Raw genomic sequence first — 23,192 nt, forward strand, 5'->3', positions numbered from 1 at the left:
GATAGAGAAAGGGTTGCTATCACTTCTTCTAATTCTCTCGCCCAGGGTCTTAATGCTCTTCAAAATTGATTGCAGTTTTCTCACTTTTCCTTTCATCCCCTGCCCTTGTTGTTCAGGAAAATGTGCTTTGCACATGTACATTGAAGTGGAACCAGGTTTAATTGGCGTGCACACACAGCCAGAAGACATTACTGTGTGATCTGCTAGCATAGCCGTTCTTGCTTTAAAAAATGAAGATCTGACAGCCTCTGGTTACGACTATGTGAGGATGTTATCCACCAAAGCACTCTCGTGGACTGGGGGCATCTATTCTTTCCCGAATCCTCTGATAAAAATGATACACCTGAAAACACAGTGTTCACAGGCCTTATTGTTTTGCTGAAGCGGTTTTGTTTTTTAACCTGCTATGACACTGGACTTCAGCAAGCACTATATTTAGGAGAATAGGCTCATTTGTAAGTGCAAAATACATTGCTACTTGCACTATTCCTTAGTGGATTTATATGATTGGTCGAGGTTTATAGAAGCAATCTTAAACCTTTCTGTTCATTACTCTCCAGCACAGTGATTTTAGGGAAAAAATACGAGGCCCCCACCTGAACAGAGTTTACAACATCTGGCAACTTGCCAGTGGATGAAAAACCTTTCTCCTGCTTCCTATGTGACCACGTCTCCAGAAGACACTGTGCGAGTGGTGAGTCCACAGAGACAGCAAAGCTTATGAAAGCATCTTGAAGGCATATGGCCAAGATCGTCTGGGGAATGGTAAGATCCAGGCCAAAAAAATCTCACCTCCTTGGCTTGATTAAACAGGAAGCTGCGACAGAAATAGTGTCCATATTCACTTTTTTGTGTTGTATAAAGTGAAGAATTTTATAATATTTTGCCTTCATACAATCATGAACAATGGTGACTTATGCAGTATCAGCTTTAGGGAGTTTATACACCTCTGAAAAGTCATTTCACCCGTTTCATGTGGTCCAAACACAGTTGAGTCAATTTTATGGCATAGCTTGCTGTCAGCTGTGTGAATGTGGGGTAATGTGTTGGTAAAAGAGGACTAAACACGGATTCTTGCAGGATGAATAGAGCAAATGTTAATAAAATACAGAATAGAGTTCATTGTTCCTCATAATAACATGTTAGGCTGTTGAGTGCAGGTGTTGCATACCTACTTATCCAGTCTGACTCGTCTATTTGAATATAGATATGTTCTATTTGTGTTGTAAGATATGACTGAACTTGCATGAAGATTCAGGGAAGTGTACCGACCTACTAAATTTACACCAGGAAGGAGAACCTTGTCCTTCTTTTCTCTTTCATTCTAATGCCTGAATATCAGTCCCTCTGATCGCATGAGATCAAATGACGGGTGGCAGCACTATCATTTCCCTTGTGCTTTTTTTTTTTCTCCTATTGCCTTGAATTAGATCAGAATCCACAGTCAGTCCTGTCCTGTCCCGCAGAGTGAACCCCGACAGTCCTCTCCAGAGCTTCAGATTACATTACAGATCATCTCTCTCCCAGAACCCCCCCACCCCCACACTCTGTCTCTCCCATGCAGATGTGACACTTTCCAGAGACATTTTCTCATAACACATTGACACTGGCGGGGACAGAGGTGGAAGCGATGGAGGAGGAGGGGACTTCTGAAAGAATGCGCCAACAGTTTGGAGGACATACCTCCGAAAATGAAGCAAAACTCTTTCCATCTCCATTCCTCGCATCCACACTCCGAGAGACACAATGCAAACAGCTCAGGCGTCTGTGATCTTTGCCAGCTCATCTTATTTATATTACGGAAAAGCTCTTGAGGATTTTTTTTTTTTTTTTTCAACATTTCACACTGTAAATCAGCCGAGACTCAGTAACGGGAACTCTGACAGCTCACAGACACTCTGAGAGGGAACGTCACCACTGAGGGAGCTTAGTCAACAGGGTTAAGTTGATCATCATCTCTTAGTGCTCTCAAATTTCCTTCAAGTGGGTTTTTAGTCTGGGGTTGCAGAGAAAACAAAAACAAAACGTGCATTCTGAGCCAGTCATGTGGTTTTCCAATATGATCAGTTGAAGCAGTGTAAACGGACACCAATAATGATGCATACTGCAAAGGCACAACATCTGTATGCATGTCCCTGTGGTGGCACGAACGCTGAATCCTCCGGGGGACAATACAGGTCTAATCAGGGTTTGCATGGCTCATAGGCACTTTGCATTTAGCATGAAATTAATTTACCACATCCAGTGCTTGCACAGTTTGTGAAGCTTAAATCCTCACTGCACTTCACTTCATGTGAAACTACACTCATGCCTGATATCACAATTAAGCTGATACTAACTTAACCAAATGAATTTTTGACGCCAGGTAAGGTCATAGTCAGGTAATCGACACGTGAAGTGAAAAAAACTGTAATATTATACTCAGGTGAAAATGCACACAGTCTCCTGAAGAGCAGCAAACACTCCACCATTGTTAGATCTCCTGCTTTTCTGGTGCCTTTGCTCACATTTGAAACATGAAACATGAAACATCACAGACCCACTAGCATCAGCATGCTATACGAAGCTTCCTGGCATTGCATTACATGATTTCAGGGCTTTGAGTTTCTGACAGATAACACGTTAACATGGAAAGTTGCCAAGGGAAAAAAGTTCAAACAATACATGGCGAGTTGGTTCTGTCTGTGTTGGAGCTTTGTCCATATTTGCGGGAGGGATGATCTCAAACAGGCTGGCTCAGTGGAGGATGGATTACTATCATGTGGAATTCATCTGCTTAGCTTCATTTACGGTATTACTCGTCTCTCTGGCTGCTGTTTTGCCTCTCCCATCCACTGTCATACATGCAAACTGAGTGTCTCTCTAATACCATTTCTTACACATGCCCGAACAGACTCTGTTTCCCTCCCACTCCTTTTTTTTTTTTTTTTTTTTTTGTAAAGAAAGACGACTGAGATATGCAAAGGTTCAGAATAGAGTCAGTTGAATTAAAAAAAATAGGATTTAGAAGAACAAGAGGAGGTAAATCTTACTTGGCAAGCAGAGCTCTCACGCCTATAAATAGTGTATCCACCTCCAGCTTCACCACACACACACACAACACGCACTCACTCCTTTTATATGGTTTCATCTACCACAGCGAGTCTGTGATCCTGAATAATAAACTCTTCCGAGACAAAGTTCTTTAAACACCATCTTACCTCATTCAGAGTGATGGTGATGAATGTATGTGTTTGCATAGAGTGCCCCGCAGATCTTTCGCTCATACATATTCATATAGCATCTAATGAAATATATATGCGGCATGCATACGCAATTGCCCCTCTTGGAAGCTGCTTGTCATTATCAATACAAGCCCAAAGGTGATGTTCCTAAAAATACAAATTAAAAGACTTTTGTTGCCTGTTGGATGTCTGAAGAGAGTTTTGAATTATGCATGTGTGTATACGGGGGTACACGTAACTTTATTAGTCAGGTACTCAGGTGTGAACCAGGGGATGACTTTTGGTATTCACAGAGTGGTCTAAATAAACACAATCTTCCTCACTGTCCTCCTCTGTGTCTCTCTTACTGTCCTCTGCTTCAGCTTCCTGCATGGTAGATGATGAAGATGCACCTCTCAGTCTCTGGTGAGCCTCCGAGCAGCTGTCTCCATACACAGGTCAACAGCTGGATTTGGGTCAAGTGTCTCAGCGGTCATCTTTCACAGGTGAGTGTGCATCAGGACTGACAGACGGGAATGTCACAGGTGAGTTCTGTTCTTAACTTTTATTGCGCTGAGATGTGGGAATCCCCTCTTGCATGCTGCACAATGGGTCAAATGTGCTGACAAGTAACACGTGTAGATGAGAAATGAGTTTTGATGACTAATGACAATGACTGCCTGGCATGCAAAGATGCATTTTGAAACAACCCATGTCATGCATTACAGATTTTGTTGGCTACGCGTATATATATGGCACTGTGATCGCTGTATGGTTACCATAGATTGCAAAGATCATAGAAATGAATATCCACTCATTTAGGGTCATGCCATACTCCCATAAAGCTTCAACAAGCTATCTTTAAATCGACAGTCGTCTGTCAAACAACAGGATGAGAGAATGTCATGCATGGATTTCTTCTCCATTACATACAAGACCACACTGTTCATTGTCTGTATGAGAGGTACAGAGATAATGGCACTTGAAGGCTTCCACGCTTTGAGGCAAATACAGAGCCACAGCTGAACGAGGGAGATTGTTGTAATATTGATACTGATGAAATAAAAAATGGTTGATCATTGATGACCATATAGCAAATAGGTTCACTAATCCCTCAACTTGCTAAAAAAAAAAAAAAAAAAAAAAAAATATCAACATCTGGCTCTTTTCTTTCTTTCTTCCTTGGGTTTGCTGTGTTTAAGTGAAAGATACCTGTGCAGGCAGGCGGGCGGGCGGCTGCAAGGAGTCTTTTCTTGGATATTTCCAGCAATTTCATCAAGGTCCCCTGGCTGATGGCCAACATTCCTGATGTTACTTTCAACATTTTTTGGCATTGATTAAAGCTCAGGTATACACAATTAAACCACTTCTGTTGGCACAAGGGAAACTCAATCCCAAAGCCAATGGCCTGTCTACCCTGCGGTAACACCTATTAAAATAGCTCAGGTCTCCAGCACCAAAAGCTGGGCTGAAACACACTCTAACCATTCTCAGGCCGGCCCCAAGGACATTGACGGGAACCCTGTATGGCAACCATAAACAAACATAGACATAACATCCACATGAGTTGACCTTGTGACCGTTTAGAAAGAGTAAGCTTTTTGTTAATGAGTGACAATACTGGAGAGCAAGAGAGGGTGAGCTTCTAGAGCGAAAAAACTCAAAAGCTCAGCAAAAGTGCTGTGACTATCAGCAGTAACTCAGAAGCTGTTTTTCACAAAACACAGAGCTGCATTTTCAGGGTAAAATATGGAAATTGAGACATCAGGGTTTTATTTTCTGTAGTGGCGAGGGTGGCTTTTGCCCTGAGAGATACAATATAATTTGATTTGCCATGAAAACAGGCTGCTGGTGTGTGGGGGGGAGCAGGAGCAGCTATCTATTGCTGTGAAATCAATAAAGATGTTCATAACTATAACTGGAGTAAGACTGTCAATGCCTGCAGTATAAAAGCCTCCTGACATCACTACCCCCTTCACGCATCTCCAGAAATAGTCAAACTCAAAACTCGAACCCAAATTCCCCAAAAGTTGGGACGCTGTGTAAAACCTAAATAAAACAGAATTTGATAACTTGCTAATCCTTTTTTATTTTTTTTTTATTTTTTTTTTGGACATTTTCTCAACTGAAAACAGCACAAAGACAATATATTCAATGTTTGACCTCATCAGCTTCATTGATTTTTGAAAATATCTGCTTATTCTGAATTTGATGCAGCAACACATTTCAAACAAGTTGGGACAGGAGCAGCAAAAGAGGAATGCTCCAAAAACACCTGTTTCAAACATTCCACAGGTAAGGGTGGAGCGAGGTTCACCACTTTGCTTCTGGACCTGTTTCCACTCATCCTCAGTTACATTGGATTCTGCCTTATTTGAACTCATTCCTTGCACTGCATTCATTAAGTTGTAAGAAAAGCAAGAAAAGCTGTGAGTACATGAGCATGAGATTTATCACTCCTCACATCTCCTTCATATACTATATATTATCTTATAAGTGGCAACAATACACTCACATTAACATAACAGAGAGCAGTAAACTTCAGTGAAAATTTTCTATCACCATGCACAGTTCTTTAATGATCGTTTACCAGGAGATTATGGTCGTATAATACTAGTTTTATTTTGGAACATGGAGGCTCCTACTCAACCTTGGGAACCTTAGTATGGTAAGATACAATGTATTTTTATACTGGTGTACAACCCTATCAACTCTGAGCAGATAGACTCTATTATTGTCATAAATATGGAACCAGAAGGTCTCGCAAACTTTTTTAATTCCTCAAATCAAAAGCTTCTTGGGTTGGAAAGTTCATGGATGAAGACTTGGCAGCACAGCATGTGTTTTTTGAGGTGAAATCTGATGCATCTTGAGATTGATTAATTGTTAAAATGCAACCTTTCTTTGCCAACCAGGGCAGCGTATTCATTATAAATTTAGTTCAAACCACACAGTGTCCCCCTAGAGTCCACAGACTGAGTTCAGCTCGTCGCACACAGTAGTGCCCGCTCACTGTCCTCACTGTTATTACAGCTCCACTCTCTGGTTTCATTACTTACTTCTGCAGTGTGTGTCCCACAAGGGGTCATGACCCCTGAGCTCAACGTTGCCCTCAACACAACATCCTCACCAGGATCAACTCTCAAACTGCTCCTTATTGAAAAAATGCAACCTACACTTACATCCATACACACACACACACACAAAATCCACCACTGTGAGTGCCCTTCTCTGCCATTCACAAATGGCAACCAGCACTATCTTACCCTTTCTTGTCCATACACACATGAAAAGAATCCACTGAATCGCAGGCGCACACACCTGAACCTTACAAAGAAGAGCAATAACGTAGATCCATAGTATCCAGCACTCGCACTTTATCGAACCATGGGTGGGCAAGGTTTTTTTTGTTACCCATTACCTCCTCCCCACTGATCCAACTGCACTTCCTCCCTGTTTCCTCTATTATGTCAAACAACTTTGTCTCAGATCACGCCTTGCTGCTCCAAACGCTTACACAAGCACATGGCAGATATCGGATTTTGACTCACGCCCTAGCATCCCGTGGAGTGAGAAGCGAGTTTATCTGACTTGCCTCTGGGGCGAATGAAGCATGATGCCATGTTGAAGTTTGGAGAGGGTCACAGCAGGGTCACGGAGGCGGCTGGTTCTCATTCTATCCTTACATGGTTAATTACCGCTGTTGTTGATGGGATCACTTTACTGCTTATACCCTGAGTTTGGATGTGTGTTTGAATCAAAAAGGTCTTGACACAACACGGTCATAGCATAAGCCATGAAAACAGGCAGCCTGGCATGGCAGTTGTGAAGTTTGCATTTAGATTTCAAAAAAATACCTCAAAAATGGAAATGAAAACAGATAGACTTAACATTAGTTCTTATTTTTAATGCAAATTACTGGGAATTTGTGTCAGTGGATTTAAGCTGTAATCCAGTCACTGAGTGTGGTTTCTGCATTTGGGAAGCGTCGTCATTTTGCTTGGCTCTCGTTATGTCAGGTCTATAACAATTCTCACTTTACCTCTCCCTTTTGCTCGCCTTCCCCTCTTATTTTCTCCCTCCCCAGCGGCAGAAGTCAGAAATTCTTCCTTTGCTTGCTCACCCAGGATTTATTGGATGCTGGTACTTTTCTTCGGATGTGGTTCTCAGCAGGTTTGCATTCAAAACTACTGCTGGCAAGTAATGGCTCCTGTCAGGATCGTGGCAGTATTTCATTCCCTGATCTGCACTTACATCTTAAGCATGCTCGTTGCCGTTGGCCTTTGACCTTGTATGCACACCAGGGTATTGTGGGTAGACATGCTGTGTGCTGTCTGTTCATTCAGTAGTACTACTGTTTATGTGAAAGAAAAACTTATATAAAGCCTCTTGTGGCTCCAGAGGGAACTGTGCACTGTCTGATGAACTGCCTTAAGTTTTGTCACTTAAGGCAACATCGTTTAGGACTAAAGTTTGTAACAAAAACTTGGGGATGTGGAGTTAGTGAGAAGTGAGCATACTACACCTCTGTGTCCTGCTCCTCATGCCTGCTTGAGGCTTATGACTGGAGGCTACATTGGCAACTACTTCCATAACAGACCTGCACCTGTGACCAAACTGTCTGCATTGTGGGTAGTGTAGGCACCAGATTTTGACAAGAAGAAGAAATGCATGGAATAACGGTCCATTCTGATTTAGACAGCAGGAGCACAGTACTAAATCAAGTTTTTTGTTGTTGTTGTTGTTGTTGTTTTGTTTTTTTGTTTGGGTTGCAGGAAAATCATTGAAAAACCAAATACTTACTAATGAAGCAGCTGCCATGAAATAGTTAAATCACTAGCATATGCACTTGCATATGAATTTGTATTCATAAATATTTGCCAGTAAGGCAGAAGAGAATCTTATTTATTCTAATTGATACATGAAAAAAGTCAATTAATCTGATCCACTGTTATGAACTGTCATTAGAAGGAGTGTCATTTGCAGCTGCCAAACGTGTGTCATGAGTGCCTTTAATTGAACTGACTAATTAAAGTCGAGTCCTGTGGAATAAGATCTCTGCTGCTAATGAGTAAGCCTCAAATAGCTCAATTAAATCATATCGACAGTGTTCGGCTCTCCTTGGCATTTACCTATGTCCTCTGGATATGGATAAATCTCCCAATCCTTTCATGTTAATGTGTTTATTTATACAATCAAGAAACAGTTTACCATTTGTGCTGAGCATGCAAACCAGGGCAATTTTCAAGTCGGCTTGAAAGCATTTGCACTCAAGATGTTCCTCTCTGACATGTGAATATGTACTTATTGGCCCACATTAGCTCAGCTGACACAGGCCAGCCCATGTGGTAACAGCTAGGGCTAATTTACTTGTGGGTCCCTCACTTCAGAGCACTTGGTAGAACTTGTGAACCCGCCCTCGCCATCACTGCCACCATCATCACGCACAAAGCCCTCAGATCAGCACTGCAGACAACCCGCAGGGGCACGCACAAACAGAGAAGTTTCTGCTTCTCTAATTAATAAACAGCAAAACTTCAAAGCCGTGGGCTTGTCATGGAGCCGCCCACACTAAAGAGTACTTCACATATGGCAGCATAGCTTGGGAATAAATCATTACAGTACAACGCAACAAGATGAAAAAAAAAAAAAAAAGGATTTATTGATATCTATCCAAACATCATTGGAAAATAAGATGAAAAATGTATTCCCATCACTTTAAGACAGTTGTTACAGATTTTGACTGTTGTTGTCTGTCAATAAAGAACTTTCTGTAATTTAAAAATGATGCTGCTCGATACAGCGACACTGACTTGTGTTGTGTAAAACAGTTATTTATGTTACTGCTAGCAAAAATGTGAAATGATTTCTTCAATCATATAAAAATGTGGTTGTTGTTGTTTGCACATGGCGCCATCTCGGCTGCTCTGACAGTTTATGAAATATCCCAAGTTCCTACTTTTGGACCATTTATCTCCTTTCAGTTAAACTTTATATTAAAGGGGACTTCTCTGCCCCCTCTTTACATTCAGTTGCACTAGTTTATCCTTGCAGACTTTCCAGAGAAACAAAGCCTTCTGTGTTTGCTTCTTTAACCTTCTAAGTTCCGGCCTCCACCTGAGCTTACGCTTCAATAATACAATACTGCTTTTCACCGAGTGTTTTAAGTTATACTTACTGCTCACTGCAGACTACTGGGTTAAATGCTGTCCACTCTGTGTGTGGTTTGGGCTCAAATTGTGGGCAGAAAAAGTCTAAACGTTGCCTCAGGCAATTTTTCAAAAGCAGAATGTACCGTGTGCATTCAGAGTCTGTCATCGAAGGCTTGGTTGCTGTGGTGCCGTGCTGGAGATGTTTTTCAGCAGTAACCATAACTCAAACCCATGTACAGACAGAATCTTTCCCTCATAATGCGAACATTACTATTTTTGCCCCATGGCTTCTCTTCCTGATATTTATGCTGACTGATAATTTTTGCAGACATTTTCCATATTTTTTTGACTTTTCAATGACCCAGTTCTGCTCTATTGACACAGATAGAGTATCTTTTACTTTTTTTACTCTTTTCCTGCCCATCCACCCTCGAGGTCAATATACCCACAACACTCATGAGAACAGGGAAAATATGTATAGTGCTTCCTGCTAGTGATTTGTAGAAAAGCATTCTGATACACTTTGAAGTTTTTTCTTTGTTTCCCTCCATCTTTCCTGCTTTTTAATAGAGAAGATTCTCCCCACATGTCATTCTTTTTGGTAAACCATCACTGTGTTTGAAACTGGTCAAAACACACTTATTAAGATGTGGAAATGTGGCATTGCAGTTAGTCAAAGCATACGTGTACCCATGTAAAAAAAAAAAAATTAAAGAAAGATAGTAATGAGTAAGACCATAATCACTGCTACTATTGGCATATGTTGTTCTGATTTAATTAATCACGATTGTCATTTGTATGGTTGCAACACATTTTACCCACCCGAATCATGTATTCGCTCCCTACCCCACCATATTAAATGTAATGACTTTCACCCTGAGGCAGCAGCCAGCACAGAAACCAAAGAATGCCATGGGAGCTGGCTAATGGCACCAACATTAAAAACAGCCAGCATCTGGCCTCATGTGCATGGACACATATGTCTAAGCTTCTCACCAGTCTAACAAGCAGCATCCCGAGCCCTTGGACTAACAATGAATATGTTAGAACCACTGATAGAGTCAACGTTAAGGATAATTGACCGGGCTTCTCTTCCGTTTTGGCCTATGATGAGTCTGCTTTCACCACACTGGGTCATAAATGGCCAATTCATCCAGGGAGCAGCAGAGATAATGAAAGTCTGGATGTGTTTATGTGTAGTTTTCCTCTATTAGGGATTGCAATTTCCATCTGTAAGCATGCGCTTAACAGCTCTAAATGTCTTGGTAGCTTCTCACTAAGAATTGTAAACACAATAATTAAACAGATGAAATTGTGCATGAATTATGACTGGGATGTTAATTTGCATCTATGCAACATAAAGATTAAATGAGTCTTAATTGTGTTTAGGTTCAGGTGAGCATCACATGAAACCATGTGCTGATGAGCAGCACAGTATAGCATCAGCACGTTGACTACTTCGTTTTACTGGGTTGCAGCCTGTGCTTTTTCACAGCTGTAACATCAGCACCAACTCATGTCTGCACAGTGTTGGAGGCACTTGTTTACAATTCCCAAGAAAGTCTCTGAAAGTCTGTGAACAGGGTTTGCCAAAGTGGGGGTGGTGAGACAAAGAGATATGCTGTAACGGAGGAAAAAAATAAGAGAGAAGTAGGGGAAAGGAGCAGATGGTGAGAGAATGATGGAGAGAGAAACTAGGAAAAAGAAATGACAGAAAAAGAAGAAGAGGAAACAAATCATTGAGACATGGAGAGATCAAAATGGGGAGCAGCGGAATCAGAAATGCAGAGCAAATTAAGTGAAAGGTACCAAAAAATTTCAAGAGTGGCGAAATGAGAACGACAGCCAATAGTCCGAAAAATGAGAAACCAAAATGGAGAAAAACGACTGTGTGACTGACTGCTGGCAGTTCCAAATGTCTCGCCAGATGTTCCCAGATGCAAACTCTCCTCCTCCAAGATGACTCCACATTAACCTGACTTTATTGTTACAGATGTGGTTCTATTGGCTGTGCCCCTGATTTACGCCCAGGCAGCAAGCAGACTGGCTTTGCCTCCCAGGACCCCTTCAAACCATATGCCCCAGCAGGGAGGAGGCAGCAAAAGTAGAAGTAGTAAGCTGGGTGTAGCAGAGAAAGATTGCAAGGAAGCAGGCATCATACTGCGCCCTATAATGACCCTATTACATTCATCTGGCCTTTGGAGGGAAGTTGCATGTTTCCCTCACTGGCTGGATGGTCGAGTAACCCAAAACTTGCTTCCTCCAACCTCTGGATTTAGTCACCTCCTCGTTCTTCTTCGCTCAATGTCGCTGTTTCCTCTCAGCTCACAACAAGCTGTGGAAAATGCTGGCAGGAGACAAAAAGACACTGCTTTAATCAATACCAACACAAGGCCTTGGCTGAGGAGCACAGGGAGCGATAGAGAGAGGGAAAGGGGCTGAGACAGAACAAGAGGAAGCCACAGTTGAGCTGCTTTTGCCTTGAGCACAAATTGCCTTAGAAACCCAATGACTATGAAGGCGAAAGGAAGGCAGAAATACATGTGGCTCAAGGAGAACGAGCAGAGCCAGAATGAAGGATGTCACAAGTGTCTGGTGTGTGCAGAGCAGCGGCGCGACTTTGAGGGTGGCAGTGTCTGGAAAATAAAACCATGAAACAATGACTGAAATCATAAGCAGCCATGACCAAGTTTGTGGATAACTCATGTTCATTCCTCATCTGCAGACTTTTATCATCATCATCTGTGCATCACAAGTTGAAAAAATATTTTGCGTGACCAGAAATCAGGCTTTGAAGGTTTGGCTGCTTGTGCATGTGTATGCTTCTTAGTGGCATTGGACTGATACGCTCACTTACTGATATTAGAGTTTTATCAATCATTTGATCACCTCACTAACCTCAGGTGCATGAAAGAAATCAGTAAAATCTCCTGGATGGGAATTACCCAGTCAAAACAGTCTTTTGCTGGCCACTTAGCAGCTGCACAGACGCAAATGGGAATAAGTGCCTTGCTTGAGGACATGTCAACAGTAATTGCTGAGGGAGGGAAGAGTGTTCTTCTTTAACATTACCTAACAACTTCCCTTGCTGCTGTGGGGATCTGGGACAGATTTATGGGGCATCAGAACCCTCCAGGTTTTGGAAGCAAGTTTGTGACCGAAAGAACATGGGTTTGAATCCCCAGACTGCAGAAGAAAACTATGGGTGGAGTGCATGGATGAGTAATGGCATTAAATATATTAGTCAGATAACTGAAGCTAACATGTTTGTAGTGACTAAATGGCACATTTGTTACAACAGTAACATTCGGCATTGGTGTTTTTCTTGCTCGCTTTTAGAGTGAGTGCCAGCTTGTTTGCTGCAATGGCATATAAGCTACAGTAAATGGTGGAGCTTGTGAATCATGGCAAAATAGGAGTCAGTGAAACTTAAATGTATGTGCTGTCCAGATTACACCCATAACAAATGCAAAGACAAATTATCAGTCAGAAATTACAAGTACTACCCGAGTGGTATCTAGGACATGAACGGATTTTTGTTTTTGGTGATCAAAGCACTGAAAAATGATGTTTGAAAGACTCAACAACACCGTCTCTGTCCAAAAACATTACCACGGTTTTCATTTTTGTAGTAGCTACAAGGTGTGTTTAATTTTAAAAGTAACTCTGAATAAATGGATGTACTGTACCAACTCATGGTTTATTCAAATGAAACCATTTCGGCAAGAGGAAATTCAGAGTGACTGCAAACTTTAAATTCCAGTAGCTATTTTGACTTGTGACACTGCTGATCATTTGCAGGTGACATTGTGTTGGGCGTAGTGAACGAACCTTGCAAAAATGGTCAAGTGCGGCCGGGCAGCCTGCGCACACGGCAGCAATCGAAGCCAAATGTGGCGCTTTGTTGTGGTCACAAATTCTTCACTCTGCCTGGGAGAGCCTCTCAGTGGGCTGTGTAGGTGCTGGGCAGCTCCAAGGTGTGAGTGTGGAATAGGACGTCACTGGAAAAGAACAAATGTGCTCAGTTTTACTTTCACTGGATTATTAACAGTAAGGAGAAAATGGTTTAAAATTGTGGTTGGACTTCCCACACTGCCTCGTGATGTGTTTTCCAAATGTTATAATGAAGCCCAAATGTTTTAGTGGAACACGTCTATAAAAATATATCATCTGTTAAATTTTAAATTCAGAATTTATTGTCTTTTTTTGCTTTTTGCCTGAGACCAAACAAATTTGATGCAATGACCTGGAGCAGGATAATGGCAGTGAGTTGCAGCTCGCTGAATTTATAAGTCTTACATTACAGGATCAGTTACTGAGGAGCAATAAATTCAAGAACACAAATTAACACCAATCATTAACATGTATCCCCATCATTAACCCATGCGGAGGCAAAGTACTAACACATGTTGTTCCTCTTAGCCTCTCTGTTTGGCCACTTCAACTTGACCATGAACAACTGCTCCATGTAATACTCCCAATCAGCATCATGGCGAAGGACTGTGTATTTATGTGTGTGTGTTTGGAGGAAGCATCCGCTGGGCCCTCTTCTCTGCTCATCCCCTTCTCATTCATTTTACCCTCCCTTCCTCTGTCTCTTGTTCTCTCTTACCTCCATCTCTCCATCGCAGCCTGGGGCTCCTTCTAATCGTCCTCTGCTGTGCTGATTGGACTTTTCATTAGTCAACTCCCAAAGGCTCAACGTGACCTCCTCTAGGTCACTGCCTACTGATTATACCCGTTCTCTTTTTTCTTACTTCTTCTTCTTCATCTGCTCCTTGAAGAAGGGATGGCAAGACTCCGACGCGATGTATCCTGTTGGATCTGAAAACCAATCTTGTCTGACAGGTTGAGGGGGTCACCATATTGAAGTGCTTTTAAATGTACTTTTGAATACACTTTATTTTTATTGTTGATAGAGTGTCGGCAGTTTGGATTTCAGGTTTTCAGGCGCGCGACACTGTATGTGCTGCAGTAAACTAAAAATGTTTACCTTATGTAGCTGCAGTTGTAAACTATAGTATGGCATGAAATACTGTTAGGAAAAAGTCAAATTGGTCTCTACCATGTTGGCCACTGCTTTGGATGGTTAGAGCTGTCTCTGCATATTTGTTGCTTGACGCAAAAACCTTATTGGATCTTAAGCATTACCTACCGCCCATGACATGTCCTTGGAAGTCAACAAACCACCTATAACTCAGTCGCTGAAGGGATTTTAATGATGCGGCTATGCCACAGGCTGCCAGCACTGCTTACAAATCTGACGGTTGTGTCTAAGATGTGTACTGGAGTAGCAGAAGCATGAGGCATGAGTGTGTGTGTGTGTGTGTGTGTGTGTGTGTGTGTGTGTGTGTGTGAGAGAGAGAGAGAGAGAGAGAGAGAGAGATTGTGCACTGGGGGGTAGCCATGTTTTTTGCCATCTGACTAACCATGACCTTGTCCAAATGAAGCCATAAGCCCCCCGTCCACACACACACACACACACACACACACACACACACACACACACACACACACACACACACACACGATCTCATCTCTGTTCCCCCAACCCCTGGCACGCTCCAAAAGCTGGAACAGATTACTCCCCTGTGTGCTTGTTCTGACTCTGATTGCTGCTACATCCAGATAGGCTTTCAAGTGGCCTCCTGTGTGCGCAGTGCCCCATGGGATATGGCCCGGCGCACTACACATGGGGACTATTACCCAAGCTGGCGGAGGCCTGCATGCAGCGCATCGCCCCTCCAGATTGGGCCGACACGGCCCTCATCCTCTCCACAACCCTCTAAACACCCATTTCCACCCCCAATCATTGCAGTTAATCACGGTGATAGTTCTGTCCATGGTCTCTCTCTGCAGTGGAGTGGTCACTCTGCTCTATCAGCCCTGTGTGCACGATGTCGGTGTACACTGACAAGCATCAGTGGCTGAGTTCTAGAGTGCAGTCAGTGGGTTCAGCTCTAACTGCACACATAAACACAGACACACAACCATTTGCAAAATTTCCTGTGAATCCAACCACAAGACAAAGCTGGGCAGCTGCCGTAGAGTTTACTTCAACGGCAGCATATGAGGCAGCATCAGCTGCTGTATCTCATGTCAAAACTGAGGGGAACATGTCCCTGTGCTTTGTAAACTCTGCTGCAGCGCCTTTATTGTCAGCACAACCTTTCAACAAAAAGGTGTTCTCCACTGAGAATAAGCCAGATTTCTTAAAGGAGAAACGGCAGGACTGTGCGGCAGAGATAACCCACACTGAAGAAGTCTGTGTTAGTCTTCATTCTTCTCTGTACTGACGTGTGACTGTGGAGTTGTGCATCTGTGAGATTTAGAAAAGTGGAAAAGTCTGTGTAATGTGTGTGTAGAGGCAAGAATAGGCTGGATGTACTTGTCAGTAGGTGCCTGTTTTGTAAACACAGTCTCAATCAACCACTTGAGAGGGGAGAGGGACAAATGCTTTAAGTGTTTAAGTGTGCCTTCCTCAAAAACACTTGTAAGTAACCAAGCTTTTAGAATTCCAACAGAAGGCCGCTGTAAAGAAAAAATGCAAAATCAACACAAACAAAATAAAAGAGGAAAAAAAAACACTTGAACCATTTCAAAGAATCTGACATACTTGCAGCAGGTGATTGATAGAAGACTTTACTGCAGACTGCCTCAGAAATGCAGTGTCTCATGGCAGAAGAAGAAAAAATATCTGAACTTGCATGGTGGTAAACCACAGCAGAAAATTTATGACAAGTAAACATACCATTAATGTTGTTCACAAGGAGCTAAGCTGCAGGGATTTAAAATAGACAGTGACTGAGAGACAGAGAGGGAGACAGAGAGGGAGTAGTTCATTTTTTCCAGTCGCAATTTCGGCATTAGCTGAGAGTCGAGGGACAGGAAGCCGAACAAAGGCTTAACCAATGAAATGAATTATGAGTCGGAGTTGGAAGGTAATTGCTAAGGATGCAGATTTAGCAATGATCCAGTGCGTCGGTAATCACCATGCGCCTCTGTTTTGGGTTTATCCGCGTGGTAATGCTGAAAATAATGCTGTAGAAAAAGACAAAAAGAAGTGTAAACAGATGCAGAAGCCGTGTCGAGTTTGATAAAGTGACGAAAGCAAATGGAAAAACCAAATTAGCATAATCATAACTCTCCCGATCTCCCCAGATATGCTGTAATTTATATGCACTGTATCACAACCAATTAACTCTACCGTTATGGTAAATATTACTCATTACAATATTGCCCTCCATTTCTCCCTTTCTGCTCTCCTGTTGTTTGCTTTGATTTAGTGGCGTTATGAGTCAGTGTTGGAGTGGTGTCACAGGTTGCCATTTGCAACTGCCAAGTCGTCACCTCTAAGAGTGTTCACTTGGCAGATCTTGCTGGATACAAAGTGAGAGAAGCTGTTATAATCCAGCGGAGGCCAGCAGTGCATTAGCCCGAATGATAAAGGAAAATATCTCGAATGCCAGATCCTTTGTTTTATTTTATGCGCTGCTGAATAACCAAATTCCACTTATTTGCACGCTTTAATATAAACGCCTAATAAAATTTAAATACTTACATTTAATTATTATTTTTTACATATAAGGCATACTCTGAATCGACAAACACATAGCAGGCACACTGAATAGCAATCTGTACTTGAGCGAGGCAGCCTTGAGAGAAAAAGTAATTGCTTCTGTTAAAGCTAATGCACGAGTACAGTGCAGGTATGTCTAAAGGAATTGTTATTGCTTTTGTTTTAGCTGTTTATGTAAAATAATAATAATAATAATAATTTGTTTCTGTTCCAGCATGATCATTTTAGGTTTCATGTTGCCTGTGGTTGTCGTTACAAACTGCACTCGTGACTCCAGAAAAGAAGCGTTAACCGGTGATCACGGCGAGCATTTTCCTCACATTACTCAGTGACGGAGGCCTGTGAAAGTCAGGCAAAAGTCGGGCCGAAAGCCTTGTAGAACAATTGGCCCGTGTCCTCAGGGGAAGGTTGGCCCATTTAAAATCATCACTTTGTTTTGCTCGGGACTCGGGGTTACAGTGCAGCCTGTGACCTCACCCGTCACCATTTAGCTGACAGCCACAGTATGGTAACCTTGTTAGACGCGGGGCCGAAATGGCTCTTCCCTCATAGATAACAATCAGTGTGTCTGTGAACTTCGATATGACACAAATATGAACAAAACTGCAGCTCCACAGCAAAGCCTACACTGGAGAACATCAAGCACGGACAGTTTCATAGGGCAGTTCCCTGTCATAAAACCTTGTTATGTCTGAGGGAATTTCTTTGGCAATGTCTCAAGCCACTTCTAAAAATGCCAGAGTGGAAGAGCTTTTTTTTCCTCTTTTTCTTTCTCTCAGGACTTCTTTTTTTTTTTCCTCCTTTTTTGTTTCTTACAAAACAACTTTTCCTTGTGTCACTGATATGCGCTGCCAGTTATGTAAACATCGCTCACTTCAGATTTCATGTAGGAATTGGAAACAGCTGCTGTCGCCGTCCGGGGGGCAAAGCCGACTGTTCTTTTTTCACCTTTGTTACAATTTTTAAAGTCGTGGTGAAGAGCTGTAGAGGCGGCGTAGCAGCACTCTGCGCTCTGTCACAGTCACGTCGTCCAAACTGTGAGCAATTAAAGAACAAAGGGTCAAGTCCTCCCGCTCTCAGAAGCGGAGGGCCATTTTCAGCACAGTTATGTGTCTACTTCGGACCAGCATACATCTATGTTCAGCTCTGACTCAACGTATATTTATAACATCACACATTGCACTTTGTTCACGGTGAAGAGTGCTCTATACTGTTTGAACTTGACATGTCCTTTCAGAATTACATCATAAATTATCTTTACGTACATCAAGGATTTTTCCCACCATTTCAGGCAAAAGGGTGCTCTTGGTTTAATGTGCAGCTGTTGATGCAGTGCTCTGGAACACTGGGATGTGCAAAACCACTGAAAATCTGGCCTGCAGTGCAGTTGCTCAAGAAGGACTTTATCATACAGATCGTAGATCAACCTGACAGGAGGTCTGAAGCAGCCGAGTGTTTTACGGAGTACAAACAAATAATTTCAGCTGGATTTTTCAGCATTGAACCATACCGGATTCATATGAACCCTCTCAAGGTATAACTCAGACCCCACTAGCTCCCTCTTAACTATTGCCTTCCAGCCCCGCAGCTCTGCTTATTGTCAATAGGCTTGGTAATGTGATATACAGGACCACAGCAATAGCTGACATGCTATCAGCAATGCCATAAATTTAAAAGCAAATCAACTAGTTGGACACAGTTTTGATTTCCAGTGAAACTCCCTACTGCTGATACTGAAGGAAACCTGATTTATTAATGGCTGCTCGTGTGGCATTCATTTCTGTCTGAGAAAAAAAAAAAATCAATAAGACCAAAAGTATTAAGTGGGAATAAGAATGTGCATATGCTTGGCTGCTGTACAAGGCGCAAGGCAACTTTGCATTAGTCAAACAGAAACACACGATAGAGTGCTAGTAAACAGCCAAAAATATGATGGAAAACATCGCTCCAAAAGGGCTGATTAAGTGGAAGAAAAAAACATATTACAATAAAATAACTCCCAGATTTTCCCCCAAATCAGCTAATGGGAGGAATGCATAGTTTTGGAAAACAAAAAGGATTTACAAGAGCTGTGGGTTAGTTCAATTAATCTCCATATGTACAGTTGATGTATTGCGACAAGATCTCACTGGAAGAAATAAAGGGACATGCCACACAAATTCAGACAATCTGTCCTCATTTCCTGGGCTGGGAAACAGTAGAGAAGAGCTCTGGGTGTTCCACGGTGACGTCCTCTTCGATTTGAGAAACACCAGATCAGTTCTTTTCTGTGGGCCTGATTTCAATGAACCCTGCAGTTTTTTGTACAGCAACGGCTTTCACAGTAAATTAGATATAATGAGTGATTCGTGCGTGTGAGGAAAGACGCCAGAAGATTGAGGCTGGTCTCCTGAAATTTCGAAGAATGAGAAAAATGCAAAAATGCGTGCAAGACATGAGATCCACGCAAGAGCGGTTCAAAACATCCACCACATAAGAACTATAGAAAGGAACCAATATTTCACTGAAATAATACAGCAGAGATGAAGAACACTGGTCGTGCATGAAGACATACAGAAAATATAATCCAAATTTGGTCAAGCAGATTCGATAACTAATTTATAATTTAACATAAAATAAGATCAATTTATGCTTATTTTGTGCTTTATCATACATATATTGAATGCATTTCTTTGTGTGTGTTTGTAATGTACTTGCTTTAGTAATTATTAGATACATTTTTTTTTCTATTCATCTGTCCAATTACATAAAATCCGACAAGCCTGTTGGGTTGAATAAATGTATATGAGAATTACTAAAGAGAGAAATAACTTCTCTAAACCCTTACAAACACCATGCTGCCACGGCTTGCTGAACATCAAGCCAGTGGTCTGAAACACATACTGCAATTCAGAATGGGTTTAATTACTGTGCACCTCCTGCGGTGTTGACATAAAGCAGCAGAGCTCACAGTTTGTTGGTTTCTGTATTGGCACTCCAGAAGTTAAACCCAGTAACAAGCTCTATCTGCTGATGGTGAGGAGATACCAGGAGGAGGATTAACCAGAGTCGTGCAGCGCAAAGCTTTTGATGACCTTTCTGCAGGAAGTTCCCCTTTCTGTCAGTCAGACAGACCATGCGATGCTAATGTGCGTCAGTGTTGTAGTGTGGGACACCTGCAGTCTGTCTCAGATCAATTCCTGTGGCCTAACTTGTGCACAGCAACAAATTTCCTGCAAGCCACATGGCCTCACAGTGAAGCACGAGCCAACTAACAGTAACTAGATACTGATATATGCCAACATTATTTGAGGACAGACTACACCATGGTTGTAATTCACCTCCTGTTGAAACGAATCAACCACAAAATGCAACTCTTGCAGCACCGTCTCCTCCTACTCAATTTCTTGTTAATGAGAGGGAAATATTGGGTCTATGGTGATTTCTATGGGATCGAAAATGACTTCATTTTCCTCCCAAATTGACCTAAAAACAACAGTAACATTTACTGGAGATATTTTCTCAGTCAGACCACAACTGCAAGACCACAAACAAAACTAAGTGTTGCTGAAAAGCGCTGCAGACAAACTGTACTCTGTCTCTCGTGTCCTTAAAATCACGTACCTTCACAGTGTGTACGTACATGCACTTGTGCGTGTTTGGGCATGGTGGCCTGTGTGTGCATTCGAGAGTTGTGGTGTGTGTCAGCCCACAGTATGTGTGTATGTCGCATACACATACAGTACTGGAAAAATGGAAAAAGCACTTTCTGTCAGCCTGAGAATAATTGGTCCCCAGAGCCATTATGAGTGGCTCACCCATGTGAGGTAAGAGTCAGGACTGACCAACACTAGCAAACACTAAGTGCACTGATGATCTACCTAAAAAAAAAAAAAAAAAATCAATGGCTTATTTTCAGCCATTGCCAACTTTTCCAGCAGTTACAAAATGAAACACCCTCCATCATAATTTATGTAATTTCGTAGGTCACTGTAATTTACTTAACTAAGAAATACATACATGTTTGTAATTATGGCTCCCTTCACGTCCCATTTAAAGTGTGAATTTCTGCAATGATGTCTCTCCCCAAATAAACCATTAGTGGTATTTGCACAATTCAGATATTTTGACCTTCCTCAAATTTGTTTGCTTCAATCAGTATATTAATATCATACATCATACATTCAAACATATGTATAATACATAGTATAGTTTCAATGTCAGCCCATAAAACACACAATTTTTTTATTTCCTGGTGCATGCACCATACTTCAGCATATATCTTGGAAGATTTATAAGAACGTCAATCGTCTCAACTCTTGTTCCATTAATCCTTCACATGAGTTTGGCTGATTACTTTGTCGATGCAGGCCTCGGAAGTAAGATGCAACTTCCCTGGGTGAGCTGCAGCACATGTGATTTACACTATCGATCCAACATCCTGATTAGAATTTTTAATTAATGAAGGAGGCTAATTGCCTAGAGAGAGGAATCCGCCCGACCCTGAACGAGCCTGATGATTTGCGTTGCGGCACTGAGCCTAAGTTAATTGCTAGGCTGATTTGACTCGCCTTGCCAGAGATAATGTGCTGTGCTACGTTTGAAAAATTGACCTCGCTATCTTCCTATTTAAAGATCATATAAGACTGTGGTGAGAAGGGTGTGAAGAAAAGGGCCCCGAACAGTGTGAAGTTACGTACATGTTGAATTAGTGCCACAAACAGAGTATAAAATACACACCAGACTTTACCGAGCATGTGTGCCAAACATAGCCGGTGTTTTTCTTATTTAGGTAATGGAAGTAAGATTCAGAGGGTTGGGAAATGGAAGGGGAGGGCTTGCTTTGCGACAGGCTCTGATACCTTGACAATAATCCCTGCTTTTCCCAGAGCAGGGATAAGGGCCACTAGGGGTATTTCCACAGCCTAAAGGCCTTCCATTAACTATTAATCTTCTCCCGGAGAGCAGTGGGGGAACCGTGGAGTCACAGCTGCCATCACACTGCTTCTTTTTTTTTTTTTCTTACCCTCTTCTCCCCCTTATTCTGCTGTTTCCATTGGCAAACAATCCACGGCTATGAGTCAGGCTAATTAATTTTAAATAAAATACATTGGTTATGCATAATTTATGCTTAAAGCCCAGAGCTACCGGTGTTATACAAATACACAAACTCCATACTGAATTACCAACCACTTGAGCCAAGAGGAAGAGTGCGGGTCCTTGGAAAACTATCAAAGTCAACCCTTGCATTTTTTTAGGTTATGGTTTTCCAAACCAAACAAACACAGTTGAATTTCAGTTGAAGAACAAGCATTAAAAGTGCCTGATGTTTTCATAATGTGCTGGTTTGGATCGGACAGAAAGGTACATAATTCCTCTACTGTATATCTGGTCAGTAACAAAGATTATTCATTGGAACCCTTGTACTGTGAGTAGAGGAGGCGTCCTGAATGAGCCCACTTCTGCAGACCATCCATCCATCGCTATAACCTACTCAGAGGGAGGTGATCCCAGCTGACAGTAGGTGAGAGGCGGGGGACAAACTGGGCTGACTTTATGGATAACTCTACCCTAACCAGGTACCCATAAAGTCAGTTCCTCAAGTAGAAGCAGTGTGACATGCAGAAAGCTGAATCTGTGCTCATAAAACTATTGTTAGAATGTGTAAATGTAGCTCGTTCCTCAAAGCTTTCTCTGACACTAACATGACAGAAAGTCTGCGACCTTGGATCCTACCAAAATATGGGTCACTGCTAGAACCCTTCAGCAGGAGTGGCGGGAAGACAGAAGCCACACAAACCAAGCCTGATTAGTGCCAAACAAGACAGAAATGAAAGCAACAACATCTGGAAGAAAGGTAACCCACCAGGACTTGAAAGAACAACAAAATTCCACTAACATCAGAGATTGTGAGCATGCCGTAAGCCCAAATCCAACTGATGCTGTAAACTGTATGGCAGACCAGACTTACTTTTGCCCAATGATAAATGTCACCACTGTCCAGCTTCCATCCTCACCGAGTCACTTTGCAATATAGGAACTGTTTTGGAGGACATGCATCGGGACATGCGTTCGCAGCAGTTTGACATGGTGGTGTTCTGCTTTGGGCATGCAGGTGCCTTCACATCCCACCAGGGAATCACTAGTGGAAAACGCCACAAAAACAGGAGATCATCCTGAGCGATGACCTGTGTGTCAGACCACGAGGATTGTCCAGTGGTCCAGCTGTTAGCTGACCATTTAAGGAATAGTCAGGTTATGGTGGAGCACGAGCCCCAG

The sequence above is a fragment of the Chaetodon auriga genome, chromosome 3 (genome assembly GCF_051107435.1).
Source record: "Chaetodon auriga isolate fChaAug3 chromosome 3, fChaAug3.hap1, whole genome shotgun sequence".
Taxonomy (NCBI): domain Eukaryota; kingdom Metazoa; phylum Chordata; class Actinopteri; order Chaetodontiformes; family Chaetodontidae; genus Chaetodon; species Chaetodon auriga.